Source organism: Bos taurus, chromosome 27, assembly GCF_002263795.3.
Source record: "Bos taurus isolate L1 Dominette 01449 registration number 42190680 breed Hereford chromosome 27, ARS-UCD2.0, whole genome shotgun sequence".
NCBI lineage: Eukaryota > Metazoa > Chordata > Mammalia > Artiodactyla > Bovidae > Bos > Bos taurus.
Window position 1 is genome coordinate 22,245,496 of NC_037354.1, and position 25,194 is coordinate 22,270,689.

At 37.9% G+C, this 25,194-nt stretch overlaps 1 non-coding gene across 1 annotated transcript; it reads left to right on the plus strand.

The window, feature by feature from the left end:
* Positions 1-3,522: 3,522 nt before the first annotated feature.
* MIR383 (microRNA mir-383) lies at positions 3,523-3,595 on the plus strand. The gene has a single exon (NR_030897.1). It is a non-coding gene; the product is annotated as a microRNA mir-383 (primary transcript).
* Positions 3,596-25,194: the final 21,599 nt, after the last annotated feature.

Below are 25,194 nucleotides of genomic sequence, written 5' to 3' on the forward strand. Positions count from 1 at the left end.
CATTTACATTTCTTTTTTTTGAATCCATTTACCTCAAACCTGAACCATTGGAGGTGGATATTCATAAGTATTCGTATGAACTTATCAAAATGTCCCCCTGGTGCCAGTGCCAGATGTGAAATTTATGGTAGTTCACACTTGTAAAGAGTCAGACACGACTTAGTGACAGAATAGCAACATACTATTGATGTGCCAATGTGGTGATTCCTCCATTTATTGTAACTGAGTCACAATGTGGCGGTCTTACATCATCTTTTAGCTAAATTTCAAACTTTACAAGACGTGTTGAGAACTGAACTGAACTTATGTCTTGTCTCTGGCTACCATCATTAATCCTGCCCTCAAATTAAATAGTTAATGATGCGTATTGTTTTGATTAACTCAGAGAATACTGCTCATAGATTTAAATAAAGATTCCAGAGAAATCTCCATACTATTCTTCGTAGTGGCTGTATCAGTTTACATCTTCACCAATAGTGCAAAAGGGTTCTCTTTCCTCCACACCCTCTTCAGCACTTATTGTTTATAGATTTTTTGATAATGACCATTCTGACCAGTGTGAGGTGGTGCTTAATTGTAGTTTTTATTTGCATATCTCTAATAATGAGTGATGTTAATATTAATGCATATGTATGGCATCTAGAAAAATCGTACCGATGAACCTTTTGCAAGTCAGGAATAGAGACACAGACATAAAAAAGACTTGTGGACACAGCAGGGGAAGGAGAGGGTGGAATGAGTTGAGAGAGTAGCATTGAAATATATACATTACCATGTGTAAAATAGACACCTAGTGGGAAACTGTTGTATAACAGAGCTTAGGCTGTACTCTGAGATAACCCAAAGGGGTGAGACGGTGGTGGGTGGAAGGGAGGCTCAAGAGTGCTGATTGTATACTTGTATAACTCACGGCTGATTCACATGGCCATACAGCAGAAACCAACAGAAATTGTAAAGCAATTAAACTCCAATTAAAAATAAAGCAAAATTCTGGAGAAATTAATTTAGAAAGGTTAAATTGATTTGTTAACCCTTGCATTACCATTAGGACTGGTGCTGCTGATAGAAATAAAACTCCTTTTGCCATTAAAAAAAAAGAAAGAAAATTCCGGGGAAATTATGTACTGCAAAGAGGAATTGAATTATCAATAACTATGTTATACCTTGTTTGTTATCACTGGAAAATGTCTTGCAAAATTCAGGTAGACCCTTATGTAAAGTGGGGTCTGTTCCTTTAGTGGCCCTATCTCAAATCACCAACAGTGTGAGTCATGAGAAATGAAAGCTTTAGAATTCTGTCAAGTGAATTATATGCTGGCAAAGCTATCTAAGGCTGCCTTTGGAATTTGACATTACTATTATGTTACTGGGCATGTTCTGCTTTCAAGCTCATGAAAACTGAAAGGGGAATATTCCTGGGAAATTTTCCTAAAGCTCCTGCCTCTATGGGCCTTTGTAGTTAATACAACTACAGTCTGACCATGTGTTTCCTTTCAGTATTTTTGATAAGTTTTCAGAGTTGGCTTCAGCTAGTTGATAAAAGCCACGAGGTACCTGGCAGAGGTGCCCTGAGATGAGAGGCCAAGAGTTGACCTTCCAGCCAAGGCTGGTTTTAAATTGAACCACATGACTATAATCTATCATCCAACCTGGACACGATTGATAGTAAAACGGAATGCTGATTTTGCATGAGAATACCAAGCATAAGCTAGGATTGGGCCAGGTATAGTGAGAGAGCTAAGTACAGAATTTTGATTCCCAAACCAAGAAAAATAAGATTGGAGTCTCCTAGATATTTACATCAAATCTGGATACTGGAGGAAGAGTAAGCCTAATAAAGTGAAGGTCAGGATTTCCTAGAAAAACCCAAAGTAGGATGCCCAGAGACCTCAATGACCTTGCCTGTGTGAATAGTTCAGTTCAGTTCAGTCGCTCAGTCGTGTCCAACTCTTTGCGACCCCATGAATCGCAGCACGCCAGGCCTCCCTGTCCATCACCAACTCCCGGAGTTCACTGAGACTCATGTCCATCGAGTCAGCGATGCCATCCAGCCATCTCATCCTCTGTCTTCCCCTTCTCCTCCTGCCCCCAATCCCTCCCAACATCAGAGTCTTTTCCAATGAGTCAGCTCTTCACATGAGGTGGCCAAAGTACTGGAGTTTCAGGTTTAGCATCATTCCTTCCAAAGAAATCCCAGGGCTGATCATGGGCATTTGATGGCTGAGTGAGAAAAAATGGACAGGGCCCCAACTTGAAGGGCTTATGTGCCGAGCTAGGACTCTGGTGTCAGTTGACACACTGTCCTCATACCTTCTCATGAAAGGAATAATAAAATAAAATGGAAGCAAACAAAATTCTTGCTGATGTTCCTAAGAAGAGCCACAAAAATATTTTAATAATCAGAAGACTAAGTTACCCTTCCCCTTTCTTCTTGGTAACATAGAAACCTAGGTAGTTAGATAGATAAACAAATACTGTACATTTATTATAATCATGATATTAGAAAGACTTGACAGTTAATGAAAACAACTGGTTGGTTTCCTATGATGAGACCAAAGCTAAGGACTACCGAATTGCATAAATTGGTTTTAGAGGTGACTTGGATTACTCACTAATTTTTTCTTAGTATATTGCTGAAATAAATATGTATGTTTTTATGTTTACTTACTGCTTTAAATTCTTTATGAGGTAATATGGGGTCTAACAAACTATAAATTACATATATATATATATATGTATACCTTTTAAATTCCCATGTATTATCTTATTTTATGTACTGCAAACTCATGTCCTGTTTTGTGAATTTGAATGAAGTGTTATGGTGAATCATTTTTCCTATGATTTTTAAAACACTGACTCTGTTAAAAACCCAGCATATGCAAGATGAAAGCCTTTGTGCATAAGGATTACCAAATAGTTAAGGCGATGAGGAAAACACAGAAAAAGCAAAATAGCAATTATATATTTCAATTATACTTTGTAACTGTACTAGAATAGATTTTTATAAATTCAGACAGCATATATACAACTATCAGAGGAATCACATGGAAATTGAGGTTGTTACAAAATGGATGACTATGGAGCAGATAACGTTTGACCTTTAATATGGGCCTTGAAAGATGCTTGAAAGGTGGTAATTTGTATTGGCAAGGAGGAGGAAAGGCTTAGGATGAAATGGTGTAAAGGAAAGGCATTGCATATTGTGAATAAATTGGTCTTCTTGTTCTCCCAGAGAAAGAATGGAAAAAGTAAAATTTCAAAGACTGTTAAAATAACCTTGTTTATATTCCTCCTTTCCTCTCTCCTTTCCCAAACGTTTCATTATTTGGTGCCATGTAATACTAATTTGCCAGTATTATCATGCTAAGGGTTGTCAATGATTGATGATGAGCTATCCAGATTGAGTTTGTAAAAGGACAGAGCAAACCACTTTAGTGACTGACTTTTTTTAAACCTGCTGTGTGTATTGTTTGATATGCCTGCATAATTTATCAAGACACTTCAGAATCTCCACGTCACCTGCTCCTCAGATCAGAAGGTGATTGTGGCTTTGGGTGGATATCAATCAGCCACAGCACTGCCTGGTCAGAAAGAGCAAGTGTCCTAGCCTTTTACCTCATGAGACCCTGTGTGTCCATCCAGCGTAGGTCCCAAGGGAACTGCATTTGGTGGACTGGAGTTGCCGGCATGCTCAGGTGAGATGCGAAGGACGATGTTTGATCTGTGTTTAGAAGCCTGTCTTTGTCATAAACCACCTAATTGTTACTCAAGGGAACACTTTTATTATTTCCTCCTACCATTCTCTGAAAGTTCTATACTTTCAGAGAAATTAAGATTATATGTAGAAGTTAGAAATGGGCAGAACTAAACTTCATGAATGCTGATTTAATTCATGAAGGATCTGGTTACTATTGGAAGACACTATCTATGTACCCTCAGAAGGCAGAGATGGCTTTTCGATGATTAATGTGGCTGCCATCATGAGCAGTGCACATCTGGTCTTCTGTTATCAGGTTCCATTCTGATTCCCAATATCAAGAAAACAAAAGTCCCGTAGAAGTATCAGTGTAAGAACTAATCACTCAGTAGAGTTTAGTCAAAGAGAATCTGGGAGCAATACCCCAGGAATCCAGAAAAGACACTGAGAGAGAGAAATGCTTTTACTCCATGAAACCCTAGAGGTTGGAGATGAGCCAAAGAAAATTTTTTTTTCCTTTTACGATTTTTCCTAAAGTTGGTTCTGCTCAAACATAATTGTACAAGCTGCAACTGCCAAAAAGTAAATATGAGTAAAAACATAAAAGACAAGATGTTTGTAGGGAAGATTACAGATGCCTGGTGATGAAGAAAAAAAATGTCAAAATGTTTAATTGATATGAAAAACAGTTTTAGAAATGTCCTCAGGCAATTGTTAAGGGGGCATTTTCTCAGGATTATGTGTATTCAGTAGTAACTCTTATTGAATAAAGTTTTTATTTTGATAGATTTTTACTCAATCATATAAAAATAAGAACTTCTATTAATATTTTTCTAATATTTAGAAAAATCAGAATCTTCTATAAGTATATGTCAACTGGAGATATCTTTGAATATTTTATATTCTATCAACTATTTACAAAGTGATATTCTATCAACTATTTACAAAGTGTCAAGACTTTCTAAAATAGTTTACACTTTGCTACAATGTTTCTATGTTCTACATGATTTTTAGACTTGAAGCTTAAGGCTATACTGTACATGTTTCAAATATTGAGGTATTATTTTATACCACTTGGAGAAATATTGCACTTGAATGTTTGTGCTTTTATTTCCCAAGATGACTTGGGCAGAGAAGCTTTAAGGTATAGTCTCTTTTAAAAATTTGATCATGGAAGTTTAGGGATCAACAATACTCCTAGCTTAAAAAATACTAAGCCGAAGAGCCTTTAACCTGGGGGGACAAATAGATTGTTGGTGTTTTTCCTTCGGAGAAGAAACATCAAAGATGGGTCTAATGAACTTCCTTGTGTCAAATACTTCACTTCTGTGTATTTTCAAGGATAACAGCTACCTTCATTTCCCTTTAATGAAATGAGTGACCCTGTGCATACTCCTGCTTTTATTCTTACAGGAAAAGAAAAGTTATGAAATTAGAGAAGATGGGCACAATTTCCTCTCTCAGTCAACTTAGATTTCCAAGATCATGTTTCCTATAAACCTCAGAAGTGTCCAGCAATAGTTTGAGACAATAATGACACAGAGGATGGATACAAGTGGAAAACACCATTCTACATATGAATTACCTCAAAGATGCAAAAAGTTTTAAGATCTATTTCCCATGTAAAATGTTATGGTCATCTCTAGTCAACAGTGTGTTGTGATAGAATAATATACTGAATATACAAAGTATTTGGCTCTTGAAGTCATCAACAAAGCATCACTTTAAAAGATTTAGAGAAGTCATTGTTCTTTGATTGTTAAAAGTATTTTTATATTGTAAGAAGCCAAGGATAAATATTAATGTGTTAATATCTTCTCCATGTATGTGTGATCATGTCACTCTCTTGCATACATTCTTCATAAGCTTGCCTCTACTTTCAGAACAAAGATCAAACTCTGTGGCAATGGAATATTACAGACCAGTCATTATCATCAAATCTTTACCTCTTAATCAAGTTGTCTGATGCCTCTCCCAGTTCTGTATATGATAGCCTTTTCCTTACATTTGTATGCTCCACCAATTCTTGCCCTTCAAAACTCAGCATACTTTGATTTTAATTCCGGAAGCATTTGGTTCTAAGTCCAGAAGCCTTCCATGAAACTTGCACTGCTGGCAGTCCACCAACTCCCTAGTCAAAACTAGCCATTTGTTTGTTTCTCAGCAGTTTTATGATTCTCGATTGTCACATGTGTAATACGGTATATTCCTTGGAAAACAAAATGGCAACCCACTCTAGTATTCTTGCCTGGAGAATCCCATGGACAGGGAACCTAGCGGGCTGTAGTCCATGGGGTCGCAAAGAGTTGAAACATGACTTAGCAACTAAACGACATGCGGTTTATCAGTTATTCATCCACATAGGACTCTCCGCTTTAAACGATTCTAACTACTGAGAACAAAGACCATGCCATTTTTCATTATTGTAACCTCACAAGCCAGTACAGTACCTGGATATTTTGGCTGCTCTTACTAAATGAACATTTTTTTCCAAATTTTAAACTTTTTATTTTCTATTGGGGTATAGCTGATTAAGAATGTTGTGGTACTTTCAGATGAACAGCAAACGGGACTCAGTCATACATATACATGTATCCATTCTCCCCGCAAGTCCTCCTCCCAGCCAGGCTGGCACACAACATTGAGCAGAGTTCCATGTGCTACACAATAGGTCTTTGTTGGTTATCTGTTTTGAGTATAGCAGTATGTACATGACCATTCCAAACTCCCTAACTGTCCCTCCCCCTTGGCAACCATAAGTTCACCTTTCTAAGTCTATGAGTCTCTTTGTGTTTTGTCAGAAGTTCATTTGTATCATTTCTCTTTAGATTCCACATATAAGGGATGTTATATGATATTTCTCCTTCTCTGACTTATTTCACTCAGTATGACACTCTCTAGGCCCATCCATGCTGCTGCAAATGACCTTATTTCATTCTTTGTAATGACTGAGTAATATTCCATTGTATATATATATATATATATATCACATCTTTATCCATTCATCCATTGATGGACATTTAGGTTGCTTCCGTGTCTTGGCTATTGTGAATAGTGCTGTTTTGAACATAAGGGTATGTACATCTCTATGAATTATAGTTTTATCTGGATAGATGTCCAGGGTGAGATTGCTGGATATATGGTAGTTCTATTTTTAGTTTTTTGAGGAACCTCCACACTGTTCTGCATAGTAGCTGTACCAAATTACATTCCCAACAACAGTGTTGGAGGGTCCTGTTTTCTCCACAGTGTCTCTAGCATTTGTTATTTATAGAGAGTTTGATGATGGCCTTTTCTCCTGGTAACTTCTTTATAGCGGCCTTCTACTAGTCTAGATGGATGATCATGTGTCTGGAACAAAAGACATTTTTACTTCTTTTCCAATTTGGGTGTTTTCTATTTATGAAATCGCCATGTAGTACCTTGAATACAAATGTTGAATATAAATGGTACAAGCAAATAACCAAAATCATGTATATAGGGAGAAGGCAATGGCAACCCTCTCCAGTATTCTTGCCTGGAGAATCCCATGGACAGAGGAGCCTGGTAGGCTGTAGTCCATGGGGTCGATAAGAGTTGGACATGACTGAAGTGACTTAGCAGCAGCAGCAGCATGTATGGAAAGAACAGATTGGTGGTTGCCAGAGGCAGAGGGTGAGGTTTGGGTGAAGGAAGTCAAAAGATACACATTTCCAGTTATAAAATAAATGTCATGGGTCTGTAATGTACAGTTAGTGACTATAGTTAACAGTCAGTTCAGTTTAGTTCAGTCGCTCAGTCCTGTCTGACTCTTTGCAACCCCATGAATCGCAGCACACCAGGCCTCCCTGTCCATTACCAGTTCCCGGAGTTCACTTAAACTCATGTCCATCAAGTTGGTGATGCCATCCAGCCATCTCATCCTCTGTCGTCCCCTTCTCCTCCTGCCCCCAATCCCTCCCAGCATCAGAGTCTTTTCCAATGAGTCAATTCTTCGCATGAGGTGGCCAAAGTACTGGAGTTTCAGCTTTAGCATCATTCCTTCCAAAGCAATCCCAGGGCTGATCTCCTTCGGAATGGACTGGTTGGATCTCCTTGCAGTCCAAGGGACTCTCAAGAGTCTTCTCCAGCACCACAGTTCAAAAGCATCAATTCGTAGGCACTCAGCCTTCTTCACAGTCCAACTGTCGCATCCATACATGACCACTGGGAAAACCATAGCCTTGACTAGACGGACCTCTGTTGGCAAAGTAATATCTCTGCTTTTGAATATGCTATCTAGGTTGGTCATAACATTCCTCCCAAGGAGTAAGTGTCTTTTACTTTCATGGCTGCAATCACCATCTGCAGTGATTTTGAAGCCCCCAAAATAAAGTCTGACACTGTTTCCACTATTTCCCCATCTATTTGCCATGAAGTGATGGGACCAGATGCTATAATCTTCATTTTCTGAATGTTGAGTTTTAAGCCAACTTTTTCACTCTGCTCTTTCACTTTCATCAAGAGGCTTTTTAGTTCCTCTTCACTTTCTGCCATAAGGGTGGTGTCATCTGCATATCTGAGGTTATTGATACTTCTCCCGGCAATCTTGATTCCAGCTTGTGTTTCTTCCAGTCCAGCATTTCTCATGATATACTCTGCATATAAGTTAAATAAGCAGGGTGACAATATACAGCCTTGACGTACTCCTTTTCCTATTTGGAACCAGTCTGTTGTTCCATGTCCAGTTCTAACTGTTGCTTCCTGACCTGCATATAGGTTTCTCAAGAGGCAGGTCAGGTGCTCTGATATTCTCATCTCTTTCAGAATTTTCCACAGTTTATTGTGATCCACACAGTCAAAGACTTTGGCATAGTCATTAAGCAGAAATAGATGTTTTTCTGGAACTCTCTTGCTTTTGTGATGATCCAATGGATGTTGGCAGTTTGATCTCTGGTTCCTCTGCCTTTTCTAAAACCAGCTTGAACATCTGGAAGTTCATGGTTTACATATTGCTGAAGCTTGGCTTGGAGAATTTTGAGCCTTACTTTACTAGCATGTGAGATGAGTGCAATTGTGCAGTAGTTTGAGCATTCTTTGGCATTGCCCTTCTTTGGGATTAGAGTGAAAACTGACCCTTTCCAGTCCTGTGGCCACTGCTGAATTTTCCAAATTTGCTGGCATATTGAATGAAGCACGTTAACAGCATCATCTTTTAGGATTTGAAATAGCTCAACTGGAATTCCATTACCTCCACTAGCTTTGTTCGTAGTGATGCTTTCTAAGGCCCACTTGACTTGTCATTCCAGGATGTCCGACTCTTGGTGAGTGATCACAGCATCGTGATTATCTTGGTTGTGAAGATCTTTTTTGTACGGTTCTTCTGTGTATCTTGCCACCTCTTCTTAATATCTTCTGCTTCTGTTAGGTCCATACCATTTCTGTCCTTTATCGAGCCCATCTTTGCATGAAATGTTCCCTTGGTATCTCTAATTTTCTTGAAGCGATCCCTAGTCTTTCCCATTCTGTTATTTTCCTCTATTTCTGTGCATTGGTCCCTGAGGAAGGCTTTCTTATCTCTTCTTGCTAATCTTTGTAACTCTGCATTCAGATGCTTATATCTTTCCTTTTCTTCTTTGCTTTTCACTTCTCTTTTTACATAGCTATTTGTAAGGCCTCTCCAGACAGCCGTTTTGCTTTTTTGCATTTCTTTTCCATGAGGATGGTCTTGATCCCTGTCTCTTGTACAATGTCATGAACCTCCATCCATAGCTCACCAGGCACTGTATTGTACTGTATTGTAAATTTGAAAATTGCCATGAGAATAGATCTTAAAAGTTCTCATTACAGGAAAAGTAAATTGTAGCTATGTGTGGTACTGGATGTTAACTAGAGTTATTGAGGTGATCATTTGGTAATATTTGCACAGCTTGAACTATTATGTTGTATACCTGAAATTAATATAATGTTATATGTCAATTATATCTCAATTAAAAAAATAAATGGTGAGAGCAGACATACTAGACTTATCTGATTTTAGGGATGAAAATTTTTTACTATTAAGTATGATATTAGCTCCAGGTGTTATATATAAATAGATTTTTTAATATTAAGTATGATATTAGCTCCAGGTGTTATATATAAAGCCTTTATCAAATTGAGGAATTTTCTATTTCTAGTTGGCTGAGAATTTTTATCAGGGTGGATATGGATGCTGGATTTGTTAAATTATTTTTCTGTATCTACTGAGATGATCATGTGATTTTCTTTTTCTGCTTTGTTAACATGATAGATTACACAGATTCACTTAATTTTAAGTCATCCTTACATTTCTGTGATGAACTATCTTGGTCATATTGTACAACATGTTTTTCATGTTTTGTTGGGTAGATTCATTTTGCAAAAAAAAAAAAAAATATAGGGCTTTTTAAAATCTGTGTTCACAAGGGATATTGGTTTACAAACATCTTTTATTAAAATGGCTTTCTCAAGTTTGAAAATTAGAGTAAGTTAGCCTTATAGAATGAACTGGGTAGTAGAACCTTCTCTTCTATTTTCTGGAAGTCAAAATATTTTTTGTTTTTCTTCTCTAAGTATTTGGTAGAATTGACCAGTGAAGCCATAGGGCTTGAAGTTTATTTTCCCATTGAAAGATTTTTAGATGCAAATTTGATTTTTGAAGTAGGTATAGATCTACTTGAGTTTTTCATTTCTTCTTGAGGGACTTTTGCCTTTTTTGTTTTTAAAGAAACTTGGGAGCTCAGACAGTAAAGAATCTGCCTGCAGTGCAGGAGACCCAGGTCTGATTCCTGGGTTAGGAAGATCCTCTGAAGAAGAGAATGGCAACCCACTCCAGTATTCTTGCCTGGAGAATTCCATGGACGGAGGAGCCTGGCAAGCTACATTCCATAGGGTTGCAAACAGTTGGACATAGCTGAGTGACTAACACTTTCATTTATTTTCACCATTTCTTCCAAGTGGTCAGATTTATTGGTATAAAGTTTTTCATAATAGTTATTTTCCTTTTAATATCTGTAGAATTTGTAATGATATAATTTCATTCTTAATGTTGATAATTTACATTTTCATTCTTTTTGTTCCTGGTAATTTTGGCTGGGATATATTAATTTACTCATCTCCTCAGAGATCCAGCTTCTTAAAATTTTTTCTGTAGTATTTGTTTTCTCTTTCATTGTATTTCACTCTAATCTTTATTATATCTCTTTCTCTATGTATGCTGGTCTTAATTAACTTTTCTTTTCCTTGCATCTTGAGGTGAAAGCTGAGAAAATTGATTTACAACTTTCCTTTTTTTCCCAAGATAGTGCTTAGTGGATACAACATTCCGTAAATGTAAATTAAGCAGGTGGGTTGATACTATTCTAGTCTGGTAAAAAGTAACTGACTTTCTGCCTTCTTTTTCATTCAGTTATTGAGAGAGGAGTATGTCGTGGCAGTCCAAGCACAGGTTGGAAAAGAATTTCCAGACACAAAGTAGTTCAGAAGGGAGTGAGTTTATTAAAAGCAGAGGTAATGTGGGCACTGCACGCATAGGGAGCCAACATTCTGACAGACCAGGGAGAGTCAACGCTTTTCGTGGATTAGTAGTCAATTTTGATAGCCTCAAGACAAAGAATATTCCTGTTGGAAATATGGCATTAGGTGATTGCTTAGGGGGCTATAGGGTGAGCACCAGGGTGGGGATTTTTGCCTAATATTGGGTTAGGAAACTAGCTGGTAAGGATCTTGCAGCTCGTGGCAATGGCTACTGTGGGGCTCAGTCAGTTCCAGAGATGACCTTGGTGCTGGGCTTCGCATCTGCGGGCTTGGTACAAGGCCTCGCACCTGTAACCTTGGTGTCGGGCTCCACAGAAAGTGAAAATCATTGATTATCATTATGTATTTGTCTATTTCTTCTTGCAATGCCATCAGTTTTTGCTGCTTATATTTTGAAACTCTGTGATTAGGTGCACAGATGTTTAGCGTTGTGGTATCTCCAGAGGAATTAGTACTTTTATCCTTATGAAATGGCCATTTTTTTTTTCCAACTACAATTTTATTTTATTTTTAAACTTTACAAAATTGTATTAGTTTTGCCAAATATCAAAATGAATCCACCACAGGTACACCTGTGTTCCCCATCCTGAACCCTCCTCCCTCCTCCCTCCCCATACCATCCCTCTGGGTTGTCCCAGTGCACTAGCCCCAAGCATCCAGTATCGTGCATTGAACCTGGACTGGAAACTCATTTCATACATGATATTTTACATGTTTCAATGCCATGAAATGGCCATTTTTGATAATATTCTTTGTTCTGACGTCTCCTTTGTCTGATTTAATATAGCCTTTTTTCTTTCTTTTTAGTTATGTTAATATTGTATCTTTTTCCATCCATTTCTCACTGTGTCTTTATATTTGTAGTGTATTTTCTGGGAAGCACATAGTTATGTCTTATCTTTTTTGCCTGCTATGACAATTTCTTTTCTCTCTGTGTTTTATTTTGGATAGGCTTTATATATATTATTCCATATTTAAGTTTTTAATCTTTTTTCAATATCTAATCTATCATTAATTTCATGCTGTGAATTTTTAACCTCATATGGTGTAATTTTCATCTCTAAAAGTTTAATATGAGTATTTTTTAAAACATCTTCTATGTCCCTACATAAGTTGTAGAACATATGGAATACTGTTAAAATGACTGTTTAATTTCCTTGTCTGCTAATTCTAACAACTTTTTCAATTATAGGTAAGTTTCTGTTGAGTGATTTTTCTCATTATGTCATATTTTTCTGCTTTTATGCATGCCCGTAGTTTTCATTAGTTTCTAGACATTGTGAATTTTGCTCTTTTAGTGCTGTTTTTTATGTTCTTAGAAATGTTATTGACCTCATTTAGTATGCAGTTAAGTTACTTGAAAATAATATGATCATTTCAGTCTCCTTTTGAAAGTTGTTAAGCACATCTGGAACAGTGATCTCTACCAATGAAGCAAGGTGCTTCTGTGTGTTCTGCTGGGTACCTGTGAGTCATGTTTTCCCAATCTAGCCTGAGGGAATAGACACATCCCACCAGTGTGAATACTGAGCACCAAGCCTCTTTTATGTATTCTTTGACTAGTGTTGGGTGATTTCCTCCTCTAAACTGGTGACTGCTCATGTAGGAATTCAGCACATTTCCAGAGCTCTCTCTGTCTGCAGCTCTGTCCTCTCTCAGACTCTCTATTGCAAAGTACAGCTGCTGTTTCCACCACAGATTCTCATGTCTCCAACTTAGGGAAATCTACTGAGCTCTGTATTGATATTCTCTACCTTCACCACCACCTGATAAAAGAGGCCCTAGATCTCTTCATCCTACAATAACAATTTATTTCTCATTCATATTCCACGTCAGCTGAGGATCTCTGCTGCATGTGTGTCCTTCATTCCAATATCTAGGTGAAAGGAGCCTCCTAGTATAACAACTTTCATAGTAGGAAAAAAAAATAAAAACAAGAAGGCTAGAACCAATCATGTCACAGCATTTGAAGCTACTTATTTTGGGGCATAGTACGTGTTACATCCCATTGGGAAAACTGGTTCTGATAGAGAGAGGTACTCCTCCCACCAGGGTATTATAAATCACAAGGCAATGGGAAAGACTGTATCATCCCTGTATAGGGAAGGGGAAAGTGAATAATTAGCAACAATAATAGGATCTACCCTACTCTTGTAACTACTCTTTAAGAGTATGTAGGGAATAAATATAACAATGATTAACAATAGAATAGTTTTCCTGTACAACATTTTAAATGTTTATGATGTAAACAGCATCAAGTATTTTTTCTTCCATACTTAATTCATACTTATTTCAATACAGTCCCTTAAGAGAAATACACATTAAGCGAAAAGTATAGAACATTTGAAAAATTTGTAGATAAAAATCAGTTGCATCTGTGAAAGTTGTGCTGCAATCTTGACCAAAAGGAACAGTCCAGCGAGGCTAGCAGTGGAGAAAGTCTTCTGAATTTAAATCTTCATTCTTCTATTAATACTGGGAAGCTGGGGACCCTAGGTGTGTCATTTAGCATCACTGAGGCTGTTCTCTCATCTGTGTAAAGAGATGATAGTAATACCTGCCTCATAGAGTTGATGTGAGTACTGTAGGAGTTAATACACTTGAAGCACTTAATATCTAGCACAAAATAAATTCTTGATGCACATTTACTCATATTTTACAAAGTAAAAATTTCTGTGAAATCTTGCTTTTATTCCAAAGTATTTATAATTAATACATAAATTATATATGCATATATCATGTATAAATATAACATGAAAATTGTAAATAATACAAATAGTATACATTTATAAACAATATATCATTTATGGGATAGATATTCCACTGGGATACAAACAAAACAAACATCCCCAATAATATAAAACCTTCTTCACTTCCTAAAATGTATCTTGTTTGGGGGCATAATACAACTGTTCATAGGAGAACAGATAATATTTGGGCAGCCTTCTGTTGAACTAAGGTTAGCAAAGGAACACAAGTGATGTTGATTTTGATCAGGCTTAAAAGTTGATAAATATGAGAAAAATAAGCTAAGTCTACTATCTATGAATATTTCTTAAATTCTTAGAAGTGTTTCATAAACACCATATTCAGCCATCTCTGTAGTATTTGATTTTTGGTGATTTTATTTTCAGAATCATATTCTGTAATTAGGATATGTCATGTGTATTCAATTTTCCCTATTTCTAAGCAGACACATGTATTACTTACACATAACTCTTTTTATTTTTAACTGAAACATTTTTTAAAATTTGACTTCAGAAGAAACAAGAATATTTAAATTAGTGCTTGCTTAGAATGAAAGAATGATTATAGGGCATTTGTTATTGTTAAGCCACAAAGTCATGTCCAACTCTGCGACTCCATGAACTGTAACACACCAGTCTCCTCTGTTCTTCACTGTCTCCCGGAGTTTGCTGAAATTCATGGTCACTGAGTCAGTGATGCTATCTATCTCATCCTCTGTCGCCCCCTTCTCCTTTTGCCTTCAATCTTTCCCTGCCTCAGGGTCTTTTTCAATGAAGCAGTTCTTTGTATTGGGTGGCCAAAAGTATTGGAGCTTCAACTTCAACATCAGCCCTTCCAACGAATATTCAGGGCTGATTCACTTTAGGATTGACTGGTTTGATCTCCTTACAGTCCAGGGGACTCTTAAGAGTCATCTCCAAAACCACAATTTGAAAGCATCTTTGGTGCTCAGCCTTCTTTATGGTTCAACTCTCACATCTGTACAAGACTACAGGAAAAACCATAGCTTTTGGCTAAAGACTAATGCCTTTGTAGGGCATTTGGTAAATACTTCACCATGACATGCTCTACAAGGTATGTGTGCAGATACTGAGCGATTTTCACATAACAGATAGTCAGTCTGTCTTAATTTTACCATTTACATAGAAGACAGTGTATCAGAAACAATCAAACAGTAGTTTTGAGAATTACTTGTGGGTTGTTTTCAATTCTTTGCTTAAATAATGAGGCTTAAACAGTTTTTCTTGTTACAAATATCTATGTACATAGAAAATTAGTATTCTGATAACTTGGAAGAAAATAACTATCACTGGTGGATGAAAAAAAGCATGGAATCTCACAGTCTCCCTGGAAACCTTAATCTCCCAAAGTGCCATTACCACTAACCTGAACTGCTAAAATAGCCTTTCTCCCTGAAAAGTCTTATCCTGTGCGGGCTTTTTCAAGTCCGTTGTACAAATTTCAAGCATAAAAACCTTTTCAAGATACAAAGTTGATCATGTTACTTATTGGACTCACACGTTTCAAAATTTCTGGTCTCTCTTTCCATAAAGATAAAAAGCAGTTCCTAAATAGGTTTATTAGTCTGGATTGTCCAGAGAAACAGAACCAAAAAGATGTGTGGGATGTTTATGTTTTATGTCATTTATTGTTTTGGGCTTCTCTGGTGGCTCAGTGGTAAAGAATCTGCCTGCCAATGCAGGAGACGTAGGTTTGATCCCTGGGTCATAAAGATCCCCTGGAGAAGCAACCCACTCTAGTATTCTTGCCTGGGAAACCTCATGGACAGAAAAGTGTGTAGGCTGTGTGTCTTATGAAGCCTGGCAGTGTGAAACTCAGAAGATCTAAGAGTATATACTCTAGCCCAAGTCTGAGTGCAAGAGCTAGTAAGAGCCGATGGTAGGAATTCCAGTTCTAGTCCAAGTCTGAAAACAGGAGAAGTGATGGCCCCACTTGAGGACAGGTAAAGAGAGTGAATTTTCTAACTTCACTTTCTTCAGTGGGTTGGGTGATACTAACCCACAGTGAAGAGGATAATCTGCTTCACTGATACTGCCAATCCAGATGTTCCTCTTATCCAGAAATATCCTCACAGACACACCCAGAATAATGTTTAACCTAATATTACCAAAGAGCCTGGTACCTCATGCCCCAATCACCTTGACACAAAAAAGTTATTTCCCACCACCGATTTATAAGCCCTGTGCATTGTAGACCCTATGCTATGCTAAGTCACTTCAGTCGTGTCTGACTCTGTGCGACCCCATAGACGGCAGGCCCCCAGGCTCCCCCATCCCTGGGATTCTCCAGGCAAGAACACTGGATGGGTTGCCATTTCCTTTTCCAATGCATGAAAGTGAAAAGTGAAAGTGAAGTCGCTCAGTTGTGTCGGACTCTTAGCCACTCCATGGATTGCAGCCTACCAGGCTCCTCCGTCCATGGGATTTTCCAAGCAAGAGTACTGGAGTGGGGTGCCATTGCCTTCTCCGATTGTAGACCCTGCCTGACTCCATTTAATTGTATATCAGTCTGCCTGGTGTCCTCTATGTCCTGTTAAGTAAACTCCCTTCCTTTCTTTCTTTTTTAAAAAATCTTTTCACATGACCATGGTATTTGCTCATATTTTCCCCTTTAAAAAAACCATCATCTGTTTTTCGGATTTTTTAAAATTATCCTTCATATTTCAGTTCAGGTATCATCTATTCAGAACAACATTTCACTGCTCTCTGCTCTCAGTTGCCCCTTCCAACTCTTATTTTCCTCAGTACATTTACCCTAATATGTAATTATCCACTGACAAAGGTTCCATGGCTGACACTTTATCACTTTTTTTAAACCATTGTATTACTAGAGTCTCCTGCAGGGTCTCTATAAAGTGTATGCTTAACATCTATTTGCTAAATGAATAAAAATTGCGTTCACATCCACACTTACACCTATACCCACACTCACACCCAGGTAACCCAGGCTTGGAATTCCTGGGTCAGGTTAGGAATGTGAACCCTAACATGAAACTCAGAACAATGCAAAGAGCCCTTGGTTGTGTGTTAGGAGGTTCAGTTCTTACTTATCCCTGTAACATGTACCTTTTGATTTGAATAAGAAAAAAATCATCCAGCTCTCAATTTTTCTGCCTTTTAGAATGAGAACACTGGACAAAATGATTTTGGAAATCCCTTAAGATTCTATGATTTTATAACAATTTCAACTTACTATTTTATTTTATCTTATTTTACTAATATATTTTTATTACTATTTCTGATAGTAATTCCATTTTACATGAGCTTGCTTCTTTCTTTAGCACCCACAATGTAAATCTTAGACATTGACATTAAAATTTGAGAATTTCTTAAAGTTGAAAGAAATGACTATTATATGATATGCAACTTACACTGTTTTCTAGTTACACCTAGTAGTTACACCTACTATTTAAAATTCTCCCTAGCAGTTACATTTCCTGCTTCAGTGGCTGAAACTTCCTACTGACCAATCATATAATTATTTGAAGAGTAGGATTCTCAGCAATGGCACCCCACTCCAGTACTCTTTTGCCTGGAAAATCCCATGGATGGAGGAGCCTCGTAGGCTGCAATCCATGGGGTCACTAAGAGTCCAGCACAACTGAGCAACTTCACTTTCACTTTTCACTTTCATACATTGAAGGAAATGGCAACCCACTCCAGCGTTCTTGCCTGGAGAATCCCAGGGACGGGGGAGTCTGGTAGGCTGTCGTCAATGGAGTCACACAGAGTTGGACACGACTGAAGCGACTTAGCAGCAGCAGCAGCAGGATTCTCAGAAAGTATAGAATTTTACTTTTTTAAATGCCATGAATATGAATTCTCCCATTACAACTTTTGTGGACATGCAAGGCAAAATCCAATTAATAAAATTCTAGATAGTAGACTTTTACAATTGTTTTCTTTTGCATTAGGTTTGCATATAAGCCTTTTTTGAACTTGTGCTTATAAATGCAGCAGAAGATAAGAATCTGTTTGCATAGTTCTTTAGTTTGCATTTGATGATTTCAATATTATTTCTAATAATTTTTGAAATATTTTATTTGAAGATTCTATGAAGACGTAGCATAGCATTTAGTCTGTTTTTCAGTATGCAATATTTAAAGTGAAGAATTCCAATTTTGAAATCTAGTTTTCTTTTTGTTCTTCTTACACCCTATTCTTAAAATTGTTATAATGGATTCAGTTCTCCATTATTCTGCTCTAGGACCTCAGGTGAAATATTTGTATTCTCTGATAATATTTCTTCATTGATAAGATGGAAATAAATAATAAGACTAACTTTATAGAAATGATGAGAAGATTAGGTTAGCATTCTTGATAAAATTACCTAAAATACAAGTATTATATATCTATATATAGATGTCCTCAAGGCAATAATTATTATCACAGAATTGATGCCTTACTACCAAATGTAAATGCACAAAAGCAATACATCAATAAATTTGACAGTTTTTAGAGTCTTAGAAGACTAAGGTAAAAATAAATTTAAGACATTTTCTAATCAAATCCCTTCATTTTATAGATAAAACTTTGTTCTATAAAGATGAAATGGCTTATAAAAGATAATTCCTGACAAGACAATATGATTTAGTTCTCCATAATTTACGTGTCGTACTCTACTTCTAAGTGGCCTAGAGATAGTTCCCAGAAAAGGAGACAGGCTTGTTCGAGAGATTGGGTTGCTTTGACATTGATTCTGATCATCTTCTCCATTAGCCCTAATTACCTAGGTACAGAATTTTAATGGGTGACATTAGAAATAATGTTTTCTGGAATTCAATAAAGTACCATGCATCATGGTTTTTACTAGCTATTGCATCATATATATTTCTTAAAATTGTTTTCTTATGACCACTGAAGCATGATTTATTCAAATTCAAATAATGTCCTTAATGTCTCATATGAATATTTCCCTTTTGAATTTTAATATTGCTCTAATACTTATCTCTTAAAATGTAATAGTTGGCAAGAAGACTTTCCTGATCCTTCTAATCAATACTCAGGTCTCTTGTGTTTAAAATTCTTTAAACACACGTAGTCTAGTCAAGGCTATGGTTTTTCCAGTGGTCACGTATGGAGGTGACAGTTGGACTGTGAAGAAAGCTGAGTGCCGAAGAATTGATGCTTTTGAACTATGGTGTTGGAGAAGACTCTTGAGAGTCCCTTGGACTGCAAGGAGATCCAACCAGTCCATCCTAAAGGAGATCAGTCCTGGGTGTTCATTGGAGGGACTGATGCTGAAGCTGAAACTCCAATATTTTGGCCACCTCATGCAAAGAGTTGACTCATTGGAAAAGACCCTGATGCTGGGAGGGATTGGGGGCAGGAGGAGAAGGGGACGACAGAGGATGAGATGGCTGGATGGCATCACTGACTCGATGGACTTGAGTCTGAGTGAACTCTGGGAGTTGGTGATGGACAGGGAGGCCTGGTGTGCTGCGATTCATGGGGTTGCAAAGAGTCGGACACCACTGAGCGACTGGACTGAACTGAACTGAAGTCTTATCTTCACTTTCAAGCAGATAATTATATTCAAGTCATATCAACACTCTTTTACTTTTCATCCACTATACTTTAGGCTCACCTGTTTGTGAAGATGTGTTTCAGTGATTCAGATCTTTATAAAATGTGAGCAGTGTAGGTCTCATAATCGTGTTTGGTTCCTTTGCATTACTGCTGCAGTGCAAAGCAGATGAATCTTTCGATATGAAAAATCCAAGAAACCATGCAGTTTCCTTTGCTTTGGCCATGCTCACTGGTCTATGGCTGATTACTTGGCAGTGATTCAGTAAGAGAGTGAATGGGATGGAGGAAGAAGCCACTTCTCTTTAGTACTAACTGGGGCTTTATCTTATTCCTCAGGAAGTGATCAGGGTTCCTGGTGGGTTAGCATCCTTCAGCCTTAGGATAGGAAGAAGACTGATATTGAGAGTATTCATGACACTGACTGTATATTGAAAAAAGGATTTTCAAAGATAATGTTTGAGTTTGCTATGCAATTAGTTTGAAGAGAAAGCAGTTATATGAGGCAACTGTCAATGACAAGATGGTAGACAAAAACAGTGAGGAATAGTCAGAAAATGTGGAAAATGGTTAATTTGAAAATTTGGCTGAGGAACTTCCTTTGTGAAGTTGTGAAGCAACACTGTAAAAAGTAGAGGAAAAATAGGATGCACTCTATTCTTGAAAGCATAATGTGAATTATTAAATGGGTGATGATGTTATAACATGAAACTAAAAATAGATGAACATGTCTCTGACTTTACTGAAGGGGGCTCTCCAGTGGAGACTAAAAATATGTAAGAATATGAATCCTCCATGACACAGATTTAATAGTGATATGATTACAAGAGTCATTGTAAAATAGTAGGAACTTTTCTATGTTTGTATGTTAAGGTATATCCTAATTTGTATTAGGATCAATACAAGCAAGTGTATACTAAACTTGCTTAAGTGCATCAATATTTCCCAATTCCATATTTTATGCCTTAAATATATTATGACTCTCAAGTAGTTAGCAGTGGTTAATGATGTGCACCTTTTCCACTCTCTCAGTTTTGGGAGAGGTAGTAAAAGTGATAGCTCACTCCAATATTGGAGAATGGATTAAGAAGAGGCTGAATTGGCAAAGTAAGCATTGTTAGTAGAAAGCTAATCACTGGGTACATTTGTGCTATCAAAAATTAAGACTTTAATTAAATTTTCCTAATAAGTTTTAGGACTATGGCTATAACCTTTATGGTCTATCAGTTCAGTTCAGTCACTCAGTTGTGTCCAACTCTTTGCAACCCCAGGAACCGCAGCATGCCAGGCCTCCCTGTCCATTACCAGCTCCCACAGTTTGCCCAAACTCATGTCCATTGAGTTGGTGATGCCATCTAACCATCTCATCCTCTGTCATCCCCTTCTTCTCCTGCCTTCAATCTTTTTCCAACATCAGGGTCTTTTCAAATGAGTCAACTCTTTGCATCAGGTGGCCAAAATATTGGAGTTTCAGCTTCAACATCAGTCCTTCCAATGAACACCCAGGACTGATCTCCTTTAGGATGGACTGGTTGGATCTCCTTGCAGTCCAAGGGACTCTCAAGAGTCTTCTCCAATACCACAGTTCAAAAGCATCAATTCTTTGGTGCTCAGCTTTCCTTATAGTCCAGCTCTCACATCCATACATGACCATTGGAAAAATCATAGCCTTAACTAGACGGGCCTTTGTTGACAAAGTAATAGGTAACTGCTAATACTGAAGCTATACATGATCAATAGAAAATGTACTCTAAGTATCCCTTCCTCCTCACCTGTCCAACCACTGATTCCTTGCACACATGCATTCTTTTCAATGCTTGCCAAGTAGGTGAATGCAAGTAAATAGGATAGAATAGATGAATTAATAGATACATAAATGAATGACTGCTGTTGTCTAAATCAAGATTCTGTGGGTTTGTAAATAATGGATTCCAAAATGAGATGGCTTAACCAAAAGATAATTCTAATAACTCAATAATTATTTTGGTTATTAGAATTAACTCAAAATATCAGAGGAAAAAAATTTTTTTAAAGTAAAGCTTTAAGAAGGATGGAAATCGAAGTATTGCTGGGTGAATGGATCTTGAAGACAAAGCATTCATTGTAACATGGGGGATGGTATAAGAAAAGTGTTTACTACACTGTATCCTGCAGAAAAATGATAGAAATGTATCATAAAAAGAAATATACATTCTATGGCCGTAAATACACGGGTACTCTGATAACTCTCAATTTATATATCTATTTTTAACCTCTCTCCTGAACTCCATACTTATAAATCCAATAGCCTACTTGACATCTGTAATTGGATGTCTCAAAGATATCTCAGTATTAATATTTCTCAACAGAGCTTTTACACATGCCCCCCACAAATTGGTCCTCTAACTAATGTTTACACTCACAGTAAGTGGCACCTCTGTTTACCCAACTATTCATGCGTAAAACTTGGAGTTATAATAGACACTTCTCTCTCGCAACCCCATATCAAATATTTTTAACTTCTGCTTTCAAAATACCACTGAAATATGAAACTTCCCCACGCTTTCGTCATTATCATGCTCTTGTGGTCTAAGTCACCATCAATTCTCAGGTAAATTACTGCAGTCTGTTGACTCACTGAATTTGGCTTCCCTTGTGGCTCAGCTGTAAAGAATCTGCCTGCAGTGCAGGAGATGCAGGTTTGATTCCTGGGTTGTGATGATCCCCTGGGGGAGGAAATGGCAACCGACTCCAGTGTTTCTGCAGGTAAATTCCAATGGACAGAGGAGCATGGTGGGCTACAGTTCTTGGAGTCACAAAGAGTCAGACACAACTGAGAAACTGAACACGCGCACAAACACCCCATACGCTACCACCTCTTGACAGTCAATCTCCATCAGGATTATTTTTTCTAAAATCAAATTGGTTTTTCTGTTTTTTTTTCTTAAACTCCACCAGAGTCTTCCTTTCATACCAGGAAAGTCACCCAAAGCCTTACCTTGCCTAACACATCCCTTTTTGGTCTGCCTTCTTCTTGGCTACCTTTCTGACTCTTCTGATACCAGTATCACTTCACTGACTCAGATTCATCAATGTAATGCTCTGGAACCAATCTTGAAGAACTGTTTTCTGTTCTTTTATGAGATAGTCAAGTGTAGCCACAAGAGGAGACACAGGACACTCAGAAAAACAAAGTTTGTTTTACTCTCAGGTCCTAGAGATGGGATTACCATATGCCAAACAGGTCACAGGGAAGTGCCAGGTTTTAATCTGGTGGTAGAAGACAAGAATACTGTTCATACTGTTCATGGGGTTCCCAAGGCAAGAATACAGAAGTGGTTTGCCATTCCCTTCTCAAGTGGACCACGTTTTGTCAGAACTTTCCACCATGACACATCCGTCTTGGGTGGCCCTACACAGCATGGTTCACAGTTTCATTAGTTAACAAGGCTGTGGTCCATGTGATCAGATTGGTTCGTTTTCTGTGATTGTGGTTTTCAGTTTGTCTGCCCTCTGATGGAGAAGGATAAGAGGCTTATAGAAGCTTCCTGATGGGAGAGACTGAGGTTGAAACCGGGTCTTGTTCTGATGGGTGGGCCATGTTCAGTCAATCATTATCAATAACCTCAGATATGCAGGTGACATCACCCTTACGGCAGAAAGCAAAGAACAAAAGAGCCTCTTGATAGAAGTGAAAGAGGAGAGTAAAAATGTTGACTTGAAGCTCAACATTCAGAAACTAAGATCATGGCATCTGGTCCCAAAACTTCATGGCCAATAGATGGGGAACCAGTGGAAACAGTGACAGACTTCATTTTTTTGGGCTCCAAAATCACTGCAGATTGTGACTGCAGCCATGAAATTAAAAGATGCTTGCTCCTTGGAAGAAAAACTGTGCCAACCTAGACAGCATATTAAAAAGCAGAGACATTACTTTGCCAACAAAGGTCCAACTAGTCAAAGCTGTGGCTTTTCCAGTAGTCATGAATGGATGTGAAAGTTGGGCTGTGAAGAAGGCTGAGCGCCGAAGAATTGATGCTTTTGAACTGTGGTGTTGGAGAAGACTCTTGAGAGTCCCTTGGACTGCAAGGAGATCCAAGCAGTCCACCCTAAAGGAGATCAGTCCTGCATGTTCATTGGAAGGACTGATGTTGAAGCTGAAACTCCAATATTTTGGCCACCTGATGCGAAGAGCTGACTCATTTGAAAAGACCCTGATGTTGGAAAAGATTGAAGGCAGGAGGAGAAGGGGATGACAGAGGATGAGATGGTTGGATGGCATCACCAACTCAATGGACATGAGTTTGAGTAAACTGCGGGAGTTGGTGATGGACAGGGAGGCCTGGCATGCTGCAGTCCATGGGGTCATTGCAAAGAGTTGGACATGACTGAGCAACTGAACTGAACTGAGAAGACAATAATAAGGGGAAGGCTTAGTACCTTTATTCTGATTTTTACAGGAAGGCAAGACAGAGCAGGTCAAGCAGGTTGTGATTGGCCATTGTGAGTAATTTCAGAGGCGTTTAAGTAATAGGAGTGGTCCCCAGATACTTGGTAAATGGCCATGGGAATGATTGAAACAGAGGAATAGTGCCTTCCAAGGATGCATGGGTGAGATAGAACAGGTTATGGCTATGAATTCGTTAGTTTGCATATCAAAGACACACTTTCTACTGAGTTCTTTGCTTTCTCTAGGAATTGGCTAGTCCCCAGGAGGGACCATCTCTTCCCCAGCCAAAAAGATTTTTTTTTAAGATGTAAAACATTATAATACACAAAAAAATTAACAATACAGGAGTACAGGTTCTTCTACGTTCAAATGAGGAAAGAGAAAGCAGAATGACACATCCCTTTTTTTACCACTTTGGCCAGGATGTGTCACTTATCACATCATTTTCGCGTCAATGCAAGAGACCTATGTTCCATTCCTGTTTGGAGAAGATCCCATGGAGAAGGAAATAGCAACCGACTCCAGTATCCTTGCCTGGAAAAGCCAGATGGGCTACAGTCCAAAGAACTGAGAGACTTCACTTTTCACTTTCATTTTCTTATTTTCAAATGTGTAGCCAGGGTAGACACTCAGATGTAAAGGAAGTTGGGAAATGTAGTCCATGGATAGGCAGCCAATTTCCAGAAGCAACTCTACATTCTCATAGGGGGCACCAATGAATCTTGGGTGGAACCCCCTATGTCTAATTAGCCTACCTGCTAATTCTTTAAAACACTAAGAATGTTCTCTTGCTGGGCATTTTATTAGACATTTCTTTTGTTGGGAACACTTTTCTCAGACCTCTTTATGGCTCATTTCTTCACTTTATTCTGTTTTTGTTTAAACATCACCTATCCACTATGGTTTTCTATACACGATATCTTGATAGCACCTAACTGATATTGTAGCATGGATTTCCTGTTTATTTACTCTGTACCCAGGAGAAAGTCAACAATACAATTACAAAGACGGCCTGTTTGATTTCTTGCCATGTCCTTAGTGCTAAATCCAGTGACTAGCAAATTCTGGGAGCTAAAATTTTTAAATTTAGGGCTTTGAAAATTAAGATAAGAATGATAATTTTGGGCTTCCCTGGTGGCTTAGTGGTAAAGAATCCATCTGTCAGTGTGGGAGACGTGGGTTTGATTCCTGAGTCAGGAAGGTACCCTGGAAAGGGAAATGGCAACCCACTCCAGAATTCTTGCCTGAATAATCTCATG